This window comes from Ornithorhynchus anatinus, chromosome X1 (genome assembly GCF_004115215.2).
Source record: "Ornithorhynchus anatinus isolate Pmale09 chromosome X1, mOrnAna1.pri.v4, whole genome shotgun sequence".
Lineage (NCBI taxonomy): Eukaryota > Metazoa > Chordata > Mammalia > Monotremata > Ornithorhynchidae > Ornithorhynchus > Ornithorhynchus anatinus.
This window is the reverse complement of record NC_041749.1, coordinates 81,328,824-81,342,384: the sequence shown is the minus strand read 5'-3', so window position 1 is coordinate 81,342,384 and position 13,561 is coordinate 81,328,824.

Below are 13,561 nucleotides of genomic sequence, written 5' to 3'. Positions count from 1 at the left end.
TGGAGAAGCAGGTGCATCATTGCTCCATTAGAGCTGTCCTCCTCGTCAAATACTGACAAAGTGGAAATGCGTGAAAGTCTTCCCATGACAAAGTGCGGAGGGGGAAATGGAGGGTAAGGGAATTTCCCTTGAGTTGGCAACTCCTCTGATATCTGCCCAATACAGCCATCTAAGAGGGCCACCTGCATAGCCAAGGACAGATCGCAGAAGAGTGGGAGCCGCTCCGCCCTTTAAAATACCTCAAAGTCAACCCAGGGTTTGCACTGCCAGGCAATGGAGAATGAGAAGCAAGGTTGCACCTCAATCACACCTTCCATCCTTCAGTGTTACTGTGGGCAGAAATGGAAAAGCAGCTCCAAGGTTGCCCTATTTGAAGCGGTCCACCTTCATCAATTACAGACGAAGGAGGATGCCTGGAAATGTTAACCAAGCCATGTGGGGAAGGGAAAATGGAGGATCATAGAGTCACCTCTGAGTTGGCAACTCCTCAGATATCTGCCCAATGCCACCACTATGGAAGGTAACCAGGGCAACCAAGGATGGGTTGGGTAAGAAGATCAGGAACCCCTCCTCCCTAAAAATACTGCAAAGTCATTTCTTGGTTTACCCTGAGAGTCAGCGGAGAATCAGGAGAAAGGTTGCACCTCAATTACCCCTTCCATCCTTCAGTGTTACTCTGGGCACAAATGGACAAGCAAGTGCAACGTTGCCCAGTGCTTAACCCCTTCATCAACTGTGGATGAAGGAGGAATGTGTGGAAATCTTCCCCCGGCCAAGTGGGGAAAAGGTAAATGGAGGACTAGGGAGTAACCCTTGACTTTGCAAATCCACTGATACCTGTCCAGTGCAACTAGCTTTAGGGGCACCAGCATACCAAAACATGGGTTGGGGAAACCCGGGAACATCTCCTCCCTAATGAAATCCCAAGTCACCCTGGCTACTTTCCATTGCTAGACATTTACTTTTCCTCCCTGCTCGTGCAAGGGGATGAACCATCCTTCAGTTACTCTCCAGCTATTGCTTGGGTTTTTTCATAATCCCAAAGCCGGACGCCACCTGGGCAAAACTGCCGAATCCTTCCAATGCTTTTGTGGGCAGAAATGGGGTACCAGATGCATGGCTCCCTTTGAAAGAACTGCATCACTCCATGAAGGGTACATGCATCCCTTCCTCTGAGACAGGAGAAGGAAGAGATGAGAAATTAAAGGGCCACCACTGGTTTGGCACCTACGCTGTTACGCTCCTCCATTCAATCTCCTTGTCGGGCCTCCAGCGTTCCCACCGAGGACTGGGGGATGAGAGGTAACCACCCCTCCCTCCTGGGCCCCGAACACAGGAACCAATCCCAAACGCATAACAACTCTTTTCAGAGTCTGCTCGTTTCCTCCTTCCTCAGTTACACCTTCCTTCCTACAATGTGACTGGGGGCAGAAATGGAATGGCAAGTGCAATGTTTTCCCGTCTGGAGCGATCTGCTGGCATCAACTATGGATGAAGGAGGAATGTTTGGACATATTTTCCTGGCCAAGTGGGGAAGGGGAAATGGAAAATCAAGGAGTCACCCTTGAGTGGGCAACTCCTCTGCTATCTGCCCAAAGCCCCCACCCTAGAAGGCCACCAGCACAACAAAGGAAGGGTTGAGTAAGAAGACCAGGAAACCCTCCTCCCTAAAATACCCCAAGGTTACCCCGGGCAGAGCTGGATGCCACCTGGGCAAAACGGCCGTGACCTTTTCATGGTTGTCATAGAATGCTGGAGGCCTGACAAGGAGGTTCAGATGAAGGAGTGTAACACTGTCGGGGCCAAAGCAGTGATTGCCTTTCAATTTCACCCATCCAATCTCTCCTGACGCAGAGAAAAAGATGCCCAAATCCTACTGCATGTAGCTTTCATGGAGTGCTATTGGTCTCTGAAAGGGGAACCATGCTTCTGGTATACCATTTCGGCCCTGACAGTCAATGGAGAAGCAGGAGCAAGATTGCACATCAATCACTCCTTCCATTCTACAATGTTACTATGGGCAGAAATGGAGGAGTCAGGTGTAACATTGCCCCGTCTGGAGCCATCGGCCTCCATCAACATCAGATGGAGCTGGGAAGAGCGGGACCCTCTCCTCCCTAAAAATCCCCCAAAGTCACTCCGGGGATCACCCTACCAAACAATGAAGGCAAGTGTGGACCTCAATCACACCTTCCTTCTTACAATATTACTGTGGGCAGAAATGGAGAAGCAGGTGCAACGATGCCCCGTTGGGAGGGATCCGCCTCCATCGACCACGGCTGAAGGAGGAATGTGGGGAAATCTGCCGTCGGCTAAGTGGGGAAGCGGAAATGAAGAATAAGGGAGTTCCCACTGAGGGGGAACTACTCAGAGCTCTGCCCAATTCCATCACCACAGAAGGTCACCAGGGTAACCAAGGATGGGTTGGTTAATAGCGGGAACCTCTCCTCCCTAAAAATACCCCAAAGTCACCCCGGGCTTTGCCGTGCCAAACAATGGAGTATCAGGAGCAAGGTTGCACCTCAATCACCCCTTCCATCCTAAAGTGTTTCTGTGAGCAGGAATGAAGAAGCAAGTGCAACGGTGCCCCATATGGAGGGGGCCACCTTCATAAACTATGGATGAAGGAGGAATGAGTAGAAATCTTCCCCAAGCCAAGTGGGGAAGGGGAAATGGAGGATTAGGGAGTCACCCTTGACTTCCAAACTCCCCCGATACCTGCCCAATGCAACTCGCTTTAGGGGCACCAGCATACCCAAAATGGGTAGGGGAAGCCAGGGAACACCTCTGCCCCAATGAAACCCCAGGTCAGGTCACACTTGCTACTTTCCATCGCTAACCATTCCTTTTCCTCCCTGCTCGTGCAAGGGGACGATCGATACTTTGGTTACTCTCAGGCTCTTGCTTGGGTTTTTTCATAACCCCAAAGGCGGACGCCACCTGGGCAAAATTGCAATATCGTTCCAGTGCTTTTGTGGGCAGAAATGGGGTACCAGATACATGGTTCCCTTTGAAAGAACTGCATCACTCCATGAAGGGTACATGCATCCCTTCCTCTGAGACAGGAGACGGAGGAGATGAGAAATTAAAGGACCACCACCGGTTTGGCACCTACGCTGCTACGCTCCTTCATTCAATCTCCTTGTCGGGCCTCCAGCCTTTCCACCCAGGACTGGGGGATGAGAGGCAACCTCACCACCCTCCTGGGCCCCGAACACAGGAACCAATCCCAAATGCATAACAACTCTTTTCAGAGTCTGCTCGTTTCCTCCTTCCTCAGTTACACCTTCCTTCCTACAATGAAGCAGCACAAATGGAGTGGCAGTGACAGTGGCAGTGACAAATGTTTTCCTGTCTGGAACGATCCGCCTGCATCAACTATGGATGAAGGAGGAATGTTTGGACATCTTTTCCTAGCCAAGTGGGGAAGGGGAAGTGGAGGATAAGAGATTTTGGCAGATTTTGGCAGTTCGCAACTCCTCTAAAACCTGCCCAATGCTACCACCTTCGAGTCGAACCACAGTAACCAAGGAAGGGTTGGGTAAGAGAGGGAACCTCTCCTCCCCAAAAATACCCCAATGTCAACCCATGGCTTCCCTTGCCAGGCAAAGAAGTATCAGGAGTAAGGTTGCACTTCAATCACCTCTTCCATCCTACAGTGTTTCTGTAGGATGCTGTAGGCCTGACAAGGAGGTTCAGATGAAGGAGTGTAGCAATGTAGGGGCCAAAGCAGTGATGGCCCTTTAATTTCTCCCATCCAACTTCTCCTGACTCAGAGAAAAAGATGCCCAATTCCTACTGCATGTAGCTTTCATGGAGTGATATTGGTCTCTGAAAGGGGAACCATGCATCTGGTATGCCATTTCGGCCCTGACAGTCAATGGAGAAGCAGGAGCAAGATTGCACATCAATCACACCTTCCATTCTACAATGTTACTGTGGGCAGAAATGGAGAAGCAGGTGTAACATTGCCCCGTCTGGAGCCATCGGCCTCCATCAACATCGGATGGAGCTGGGAAGAGCGGGACCCTCTCCTCCCTAAAATCCCCCAAAGTCACCCCGGGGATCGCCCTACTAAACAATGGAAGCAAGTGCGGACCTCAATCACACCTTCCTTCCTGCAATATGACTGTGGGCAGAAATGGAGAAGCAGGTGCAACATTGCCCCATTGGGAGCGATCCGCCTCCATCACCCACGGCTGAAGGCGGAATGCGGGGAAATCATCCGTCGGCTAAGTGGGGAAGGAGAAATGGAGGATAAGGGAGTTGCCATTGAGGTGGAACTCCTCTGAGGTCTGCCCAATTCCCAATTCCATCACCACGGAAGGCCACCAGCGTAACCAAGGATGGATTGGATAAGAGCGAGAACCTCTGCTCCCTAAAAATACCCCAAAACCACCCAGCGGTTTGCCGTGCCAAACAATGGAGAATCAGCAGCAAGGTTGCACCTCAATCACCCCTTCCATCCTCCAGGGTTTCTGTGGGCAGAAATGAAGAAGCATTTGCAAAGTTGCCCAGTTTGGAGCGATCGGCCTTCATCAACTTCGGATAAAGGCGCAATGAGTAGAAATCTTCCCCAGGCAAAGTGGCGAAGAGGAAATGGAGGATTAGGGAGTCACCCTTGACTTCCTAACTCCCCCGATACCTGCCCAATGCAACTCGCTTTAGGGGCACCAGCATACCCAAACATGGGTAGGGCAAGCCCGGGAACACCTCTGCCCCAATGAAACCCCAAGTCAGGTCACGCTTGCTACTTTCCATCGCTAGCCATTCCTTTTCCTCCCTGCTCGTGCAAGGGGACGAACGACCATTTCCTTACTCTCCGGCTATTACTTGGGTTTCTTCATAACCCCAAAGCCGGATGCCACCTGGGCAAAACTGCAATATCGTTCCAGTGCTTTTGTGGGCAGAAATGGGGTACCAGATGCATGGTTCCCTTTGAAAGAACTGCATCACTCCATGAAGTGTACATGCATCCCTTCCTCTGAGACAGGAGACGGAGGAGATGAGAAATTAAAGGGCCAACACTGGTTTGGCACCTACGCTGCTACGCTCCTTCATTCAATCTCCTTGCCGGGCCTCCAGCATTCCCACCCAGGACTGGGGGATGAGAGGCAACCTCCCCACCCTCCTGGGCCCTGAACACAGGAACCAATCCCAAACGCATAACAACTCTTTTCAGAGTCTGCTCGTTTCCTCCTTCCTCAGTTACACCTTCCTTCCTACAATGTGACTGGCGGCACAAATGGAGTGGCAGGTTCAATGTTTTCCTGTCTGGAACGATCCGCCTGCATCAACTACGGATCAAGGAGGAAAGTTTGGACATCTTTTCCTGGCTAAGTGGGGAAGGGGAAGTGGAGGATAAGAGATTTTCCCTTGAGTTGGCAATTCCTCTAAAACCTGCCCAATGCTACCACCTTCGAGGCGAACCACAGTAACCAAGGAAGGGTTGGGTAAGAGAGGGAACCTCTCCTCCCCAAAAATACCCCAATGTCAACCCATGGCTTGCCTTGCCAGGCAAAGAAGTATCAGGAGTAAGGTTGCACTTCAATCACCTCTTCCATCCTACAGTGTTTCTGTGGCCAGAAATGAAGAAGCATTTACAGCGTTCCCCAGTTTGGAGCGATCGGCCTTCATCAACTTGGGATGAAGGCACGATGTATGGAAATCTTCCCCCGGCCGAGTGGGGAAGGGGAAATGGAGGATCAAGGAGTCACCCTTGAGTGGGCAACTCCTCTGATATCTGCCCAAAGCCACCACCCTACAAGGCCACCAGCACAACAAAGGAAGGGTTGAGTAAGAAGACCAGGAACCCCTCCTCCCTAAAATACCCCAAAGTAACCGCGGGCAGAGCTGGATGCCACCTGGGCAAAATGGCCATGACCTTTTCATGCTTTTCACAGAATGCTGTAGGCCTGACAAGGAGGTTCAGATGAAGGAGTGTAGCAATGTAGGGGCCAAAGCAGTGATGGCCCTTTAATTTCTCCCATCCAACTTCTCCTGACTCAGAGAAAAAGATGCCCAATTCCTACTGCATGTAGCTTTCATGGAGTGATATTGGTCTCTGAAAGGGGAACCATGCATCTGGTATGCCATTTCGGCCCTGACAGTCAATGGAGAAGCAGGAGCAAGATTGCACATCAATCACACCTTTCATTCTACAATGTTACTGTGGGCAGAAATGGAGAAGCAGGTGTAACATTGCCCCGTCTGGAGCCATCGGCCTCCATCAACATCGGAGGAACTGGGAAGAGCGGGACCCTCTCCTCCCTAAAAATCCCCTAAATTCACCCCGGGATCACCCAACAAAACAATGGAAACAAGTGTGGACCTCTATCACACCTTCCTTCCTACAATATGACTGTGGGCAGAAATGGAGAAGCAGGTGCAACATTGCCCTGTTGGGAGCGATCCGCCTCCACCGACCACGGCTGAAGGCGGAATGCGGGGAAATCTTCCGCCGGCTAAGTGTGGAAGGGGAAATGGAGGATAAGGGAGTTGCCATTGAGGTGGAACTCCTCTGAGCTCTGCCCAATTCCATCACCACGGAAGGCCACCAGCGTAACCAAGGATGGGTTGGACAAGAGCGAGAACCTCTCCTCCCTAAAAATACCCCCAAGTCACCCCGGGGTTTGCCGTGCCAAACAATGGAGAATCAGCAGCAAGGTTGCGCCTCAATCACCCCTTTCATCCTCCAGGGTTTCTGTGGGCAGAAATGAAGAAGCATTTGCAAAGTTGCCCAGTTTGGAGCCATCGGCCTTCATCAACTTCGGATGAAGGCGCAATGCGTGGAAATATTCCCCCCGGCCAAGTGCCGAAGGGGAAATGGAGGACAAGGGAGTCACTCTTGACTTCTTAACTCCCCCCATACCTTCCCAATGCAACTCAGCAGCGTGGCTCACTGGAAAGAGCACGGGCTTTGGAGTGAGAGGTCATGGGTTCGAACCCCGGCTCTGCCACTTGCCAGCTGTGTGACTTTGGGCAAGTCACTTCACTTCTCGGTGCCTCAGTTCCCTCATCTGTAAAATGGGGATTAAGACTGTGAGCCCCACGTGGGACAACCTGATTCCCCTGTGTCTACCCCAGCGCTTAGAACAGTGCTCGGCACATAGTAAGCGCTTAACAAATACCAACATTATTATTATTATTATTATTAACTCGCTTTAGGGACGCCAGCATACCCAAACATGGGTAGGAGAAGCCCGGGAACACCTCTGCCCCAATGAAACCCCAGGTCAGGTCACGCTTGCTACTTTCCATCGCTAGACATTCCTTTTCCTCCCTGCTCGTGCAAGGGGACGAACGATCCTTTGCTTACTCTCCGGCTATTGCTTGGGTTTTTTCATAACCCTAAAGCCGGACGCCACCTGGGCAAAACTGCAATATCGTTCCAGTGCTTTTGTGGGCAGAAATGGGGTACCAGATACATGGTTCCCTTTGAAAGAACTGCATCATTCCATGAAGGGTACATGCATCCCTTCCTCTGAGACAGGAGACGGAGGAGATGAGAAATTAAAGGACCACCACTGGTTCGGCACCTACGCTGCTACGCTCCTTCATTCAATCTCCTTGTCGGGCCTCCAGCCTTCCCACCCAGGACTGGGGGATGAAAGGCAACCTCCCCACCCTCCTGGGCCCCGAACACAGGAACCAATCCCAAACGCATAACAACTCTTTTCAGAGTCTGCTCGTTTCCTCCTTCCTGAGTTACACCTTCCTTCCTACAATATGACTGGCGGCACAAATGGAGTGGCAGGTGCAATGTTGTCCTGTCTGGAACGATCCGCCTGCATCAACTATGGATGAAGGAGGAATGTTTGGACATCTTTTCCTGGCCAAGTGGGGAAGGGGAAGTGGAGGATAGGTTAGTCACCCTTGAGCTGGCCACTCTGCTGACACCTGCCCAACTCAGACATCTTCCAAGGCCACAAGGCATACTCAGGGACGGGTTGCAGAAGAGCAGGGGCCATTCCGCCCTTCAGTAAATACCACTCTTTGATTGGTTTGGCTGTCTTCCTCAGTATGCCATCCATATGGGCCCCTTGGGCAGCCGTGCATAGAAAGCATAGCATTAGTCAAAAATAGGTGAAGGAGAAATTGCAAGTATTTTGGAATCTCTGTTCCGCATATCCACTTACAGTACATAGGTGTGTAACATCCGCTTTAATTTGTAGGAAAATATACCTAATCTCTCAGCAATGCCGAAGCTACCAAAGTTTTGGGAAACTGCTGGGAACATACACTTATCCATGTCCCCACTGAAAACTATGTTCCATTATAATCAGCTGAATAAAAAAGGAAGGTCATAGAAGAGGTGGTAGCAGACAGGGCAGCAGCAAGTTTCTTCAAAATGCTCCTAGACCAAGGTTTCTGTGCTCAGCCTAATATCTAAAATGAAAAATATTTCTGTGGGTTATCACGACACTAGAAATGCAGCTAATTCCTTGAACATGTTAGTTGGAAGAGATCAACTCTTCTGTGGCCTGAAGTTCTCACAACTGTCTTTATAGCCATAACATTAAAGCAGAGTTATAAATTCAGAATCATTTAGATGTTGATTTTCTGATTTCTGATTTCTGATTTTCTGATTACCTGCCCAGTGCAACTCGCTTTAGGGGCACCAGCATACCCAAACATGGGTAGGGGAAGCCCGGGAACACCTCTGCCCCAACGAAACCCCAGGTCAGGTCACGCTGGCTACTTTCCATCGCTAGCCATTTCCTTTTCCTCCCTGCTCGCATAAGTGGACGAACCATCCTTGGGTTACTCTCCGGCTATTGCTCGGGGTTTTTCATACCCCGAAAGCCGGACGCCACCTGGGCAAAACTGCCGTATCCTTCTAATGCCTCTGTGGGCAGAAATGGGGTATCAGATGCACGGTTCCCTTTGAAAGAACTGCATCACTCCATGAAGGGTACATGCATCACTTCCTCTGGGACAGGAGTAGGAGGAGATGAGAAATTAAAGGGCCAACACTGGTTTGGCACCTACGCTGCGACACTCCTTCATTCAATCCCCTGGTCGGGCCACCAGCGTGCCCACCGAGGACTGGGGGATGAGAGTCAACCTCCCCATGCTCCTGGGCCCCGAACACAGGAACCAATCCCAAACTCATAACGACTCTTTTCAGAATCTGCTCGTTTCCTCCTTCCTCAATTACACCTCGCTTCCTACAATGTGACCTGCGGAAGAAATGGAGAAGCAGGTGCAACGTTGCCCTGTCTGGAGCGATCCGCCTTCATCAACAACGGATGAAGGAGGAATGTGTGGACATCTTTCCCCGGCCAAGTGGGGAAAGGGAAGTGGCAGATAAGGGATTGTCCCTTGAGTTGGCAACTCCTCTGAGATCTGCCCAATGCCACCACGTTCGAACCGAACCAGAGCCACCAACGAAGGGTTGGGTAAGAGAGGGAAGCTCTCCTCACAAAAAATACCCCAATGGCAACCCAGGGCCTGCCCTGCCAAGCAAAGGAGAATGAGGAGCAAGGTTGCACTTCAATCACCTCTTCCATCCTACAGTGTTTCTGTGGGCAAAAATGAAGAACCATTTGCAGCATTCCCCAGTTTGGAGCGATGGGCCTTCATCAACTTTGGATGAAGGCGCGATGTATGGAAATCTTCCCCCGGCCAAGTGGGGAAGGGGAAATGGAGGATCAAGGAGTCACCCTTGAGTGGGCAACTCCTCTGATATCTGCCCAAAGCCACCACCCTACAAGGCCACCAGCACAACAAAGGAAGGGTTGAATAAGAAGACCAGGAACCCATCCTCCCTAAAATACCCCAAAGTAACCGTGGGCAGAGCTGGATGCCACCAGGGCAAAATGGCCATGACCTTTTCATGGTTTGCATAGAATGCTGTAGGCCTGACAAGGAGGTTCAGATGAAGGAGTGTAACAATGTAGGGGCCAAAGCAGTGATGGCCCTTTAATTTCTCCCATCCAACCTTTCCTGACGCAGAGAAAAAGATGCCCAATTCCTACTGCATGTAGCTTTCATGGAGTGATATTGGTCTCTGAAAGGGGAACCATGCATCTGGTATGCCATTTCGGCCCTGACAGTCAATGGAGAAGCAGGAGCAAGATTGCACATCAATCACACCTTCCATTCTACAATGTTACTGTGGGCAGAAATGGATAAGCAGCTGTAACATTGCCCCGTCTGGAGCCATCGGCCTCCATCAACATCAGATGGAGCTGGGAAGAGCAGGACGCTCTCCTCCCTAAAATCCCCTCAAATCACCCCGGGGATCGCCCTACCAAGCAATGGAAGCAAGTGTGGACCTCAATCACACCTTCCTTCCTCCAATATGACTGTGGGCAGAAATGGAGAAGCAGGTGCAACATTGCCCCGTTGGAAGGGATCCGCCTCCATCGACCACGGCTGAAGGCGGAATGTGGGGAAATCTTCCGCCGGCTAAGTGGGGAAGGGGAAATGGAGGATAAGGGAGTTGCCATTGAGGTGGAACTCCTTTGAGCTCTACCCAATTCCCAATTCCATCACCACGGAAGGCCACCAGCGTAACCAAGGATGGGTTGGATAAGAGCGAGAACCTCTGCTCCCTAAAAATACCCCAAAACCACCCAGGGGTTTGCCATGCCAAACAATGGAGTATCAGCAGCAAGGTTGCACCTCAATCACCCCTTCCATCCTCCAGTGTTTCTGTGGGCAGAAATGAAGAAGCATTTGCAAAGTTGCCCAGTTTGGAGCAATCGGCCTTCATCAACATCGGATAAAGGCGCAATAAGTAGAAATCTTCCCCAGGCCAAGTGGGGAAGGGGAAATGGAGGATTAGGGAGTCACCCTTGACTTCCTAACTCCCCCGATACCTGCCCAATGCAACTCGCTTTAGGGGCACCAGCATACCCAAACATGGGTAGGGGAAGCCCGGGAACACCTCTGCCCCAGTGAAACCCCAGGTCAGGTCACGCTTGCTACTTTCCATCGCTAGCCATTCCTTTTCCTCCCTGCTCGTGCAAGGGGACGAACGATCCTTTGCTTACTCTCCGGCTATTGCTTTGGTTTTTTCATAACCCCAAAGCCGGACGCCACCTGGGCAATACTGCAATATCGTTCCAGTGCTTTTGTGGGCAGAAATGGGGTACCAGATGCATGGTTCCCTTTGAAAGAACTGCATCACTCCATGAAGGGTACATGCATCCCTTCCTCTGAGACAGGAGGAGATGAGAAATTAAAGGGCCACCACTTGTTTGGCACCTACGCTGCTACGCTCCTTCATTCAATCTCCTTGTCGGGCCTCCAGCGTTGCCACCCAGGACAGGGGGATGAGAGGCAAACTCCCCGCCCTCCTGGGCCCCGAACACAGGAACCAATCCCAAACGCATAACAACTCTTTTCAGAGTCTGCTCGTTTCCTCCTTCCTCAGTTACACCTTCCTTCCTACAGTGTGACTGGCGGCACAAATGGAGTGGCAGGTGCAATGTTTTCCTGGCTGAAACGATCTTCCTGCATCAACTATGGATGGAGGAGGAATGTTTGGACATATTTTCCTGGCCAAGTGGGGAAGGGGAAGTGGAGGATAAGAGATTTTGGCAGATTGTGGGAGTTGGCAACTCCTCTAAGATCTGCCCACAAGTATCAGGAGTAAGGTTGCACTTCAATCACCTCTTCCATCCTACAGTGTTTCCGTGGGCAGAAATGAAGAAGCATTTGCAGTGTTCCCCAGCGTAACCAAGGATGGGTTGGATAAGAGCGAGAACCTCTCCTCCCTAAAAATACCCCAAAGTCTTCCCGGGGTTTGCCGTGCCAAACAATGGAGAATCAGCAGCAAGGTTGCACCTCAATCACCCCTTGCATCCTCCAGTGTTTCTGTGGGCAGAAATGAAGAAGCATTTGCAAAGTTGCCCAGTTTGGAGCGATCGGCCTTCATCAACTTCGGATAAAGGCGCAATGAGTAGAAATCTTCCCCAGGCCAAGTGGCGAAGAGGAAATGGAGGATGAGGGAGTCACCCTTGACTTCCTAACTCCCCCAATACCTGCCCAATGCCACTCGCTATAGGGGCACCAGCACACCCAAACATGGGTAGGGCAAGCCCAGGAACACCTCTGCCCCAATGAAACCCCAGGTCAGGTCACGCTTGCTACTTTCCATCGCTAGCCATTCCTTTTCCTCCCTGCTCGTGAAAGGGGATGAACGACCATTTCCTTACTCTCCGGCTATTGCTTGGGTTTTTTCATAACCCTAAAGCCGGATGCCACCTGGGCAAAACTGCAATATCGTTCCAGTGCTTTTGTGGGCAGAAATGGGGTACCAGATGCATGGTTCCCTTTGAAAGAACTGCATCACTCCATGAAGGGTACATGCATCCCTTCCTCTGAGACAGGAGACAGAGGAGATGAGAAATTAAAGGACCACCACTGGTTTGGCACCTACGCTGCTACGCTCCTTCATTCAATCTCCTTGTCGGGCCTCCAGGCTTCCCACCCAGGACTGGGGGATGAGAGGCAACCTCCACACCCTCCTGGGGCCCGAACACAGGAACCAATCCCAAATGCATAACAACTCTTTTCAGAGTCTGCTCGTTTCCTCCTTCCTCAGTTACACCTTCCTTCCTACAATGTGACTGGCGGCACAAATGGAGTGGCAGGTGCAATGTTTTCCTGTCTGGAACGATCCGCCTGCATCAACTATGGATTAAGGAGGAATGTTTGGACATCTTCTCCTGGCCAAGTGGGGAAGGGGAAGTGGAGGATAAGAGATTTTGGCAGATTTTGGCAGTTCGCAACTCCTCTAAAACTTGCCCAATGCTACCACCTTTGAGGCGAACCACAGTAACCAAGGAAGGGTTGGGTAAGAGAGGGAACCTCTCCTCCCCAAAAATACCCCAATGTCAACCCATGGCTTCCCTTGCCAGGCAAAGAGGTATGAGGAGTAAGGTTGCACTTCAATCACCTCTTCCATCCTACAGTGTTTCTGTGGCCAGAAATGAAGAAGCATTTGCAGCGTTCCCCAGTTTGGAGCGATCGGCCTTCATCAACTTGGGATGAAAGCACGATGTATGGAAATCTTCCCCCGGCCGATTGGGGAAGGGGAAATGGAGGATCAAAGAGTCAAGCTTGAGTGGGCAACTCCTCTGCTATCTGCCCAAAGCCACCACCCTAGAAGGCCACCAGCACAACAAAGGAAGGGTTGAGTAAGAAGACCAGGAACCCCTCCTCCCTAAAATACCTCAAAGTAACCACGGGCAGAGCTGGATGCCACCTGGGCAAAATGGCCATGACCTTTTCATGGTTTTCATAGAATGCTGTAGGCCTGACAAGGAGGTTCAGATGAAGGAGTGTAGCAATGTAGGGGCCAAAGCAGCGATGGCCCTTTAATTTCTCCCATCCAACTTCTCCTGACTCAGAGAAAAAGATGCCCAATTCCTACTGCATGTAGCATTCATGGAGTGATATTGGTCTCTGAAAGGGGAACCATGCATCTGGTATGCCATTTCGGCCCTGAACAGTCAATGGATTAGCAGGAGCAAGATTGCACATCAATCACACCTTCCATTCTACAATGTTACTGTGGGCTGAAATGGAGAAGCAGGTGTAACATTGC